Source organism: Misgurnus anguillicaudatus, chromosome 8, assembly GCF_027580225.2.
Source record: "Misgurnus anguillicaudatus chromosome 8, ASM2758022v2, whole genome shotgun sequence".
NCBI classification, from domain to species: Eukaryota; Metazoa; Chordata; class Actinopteri; order Cypriniformes; family Cobitidae; genus Misgurnus; species Misgurnus anguillicaudatus.
The window spans coordinates 25043745-25044399 of record NC_073344.2 but is presented as its reverse complement, the minus strand read 5'-3'; positions in this window follow the sequence as shown (position 1 = coordinate 25044399).

Here is a 655-nt window from a genome sequence, read left to right as displayed (position 1 = left end):
ATTTAAATCGTTTCAGTCGAACCGATTCTCAAAGCTTTGCTGGATCACTGGCTGGAAGGAAAGATGGGATTGAACGAATCGTTCAAACGAATCTGTTTGGTCAACTGAATCATTCTTCCCCCCGCCCTTGTGGAAGTTTTGGATCTCTGTATCTCACATCTGATTGGTCAAACATAAGTTCAGTGCCTTTCCACTGGAAAAATAATGCTTCGATTCATCATCATTTTTAGAGAATCACATTCGCTCAAAACCCTGACTGGTTTTTATATGGATACGATAATGAAATACTTGTTTATGTCATCTTGCTGTTTGTCATGCTAAGTTGTTGTTGTCGGTTATAACAACAAAAAACTGGCAAGCTTTAAAATATAATATCAAATTTGTAATATCCCAGCTAACAATTTTTGTTCCCAAAACGTTCGCCTAACGTTGGTTTTAGTTTCCAGGACGTTATTTCCCAAGGTTTTGGTTAGCCGGGAAAGTTTTCTTTACGAAAATATAACGTTATTTTTAGGTTATTTAAAAATAACCACCCTGCAACGTTATGGGAACGTTATTTTATGGTTCCAAAAAATAACCACTAGAGAAAATGATGCATAATTATGTTATTTTTAGGTTATTTAAAAATGACTTAACTGCAATGTTATGGTAACGT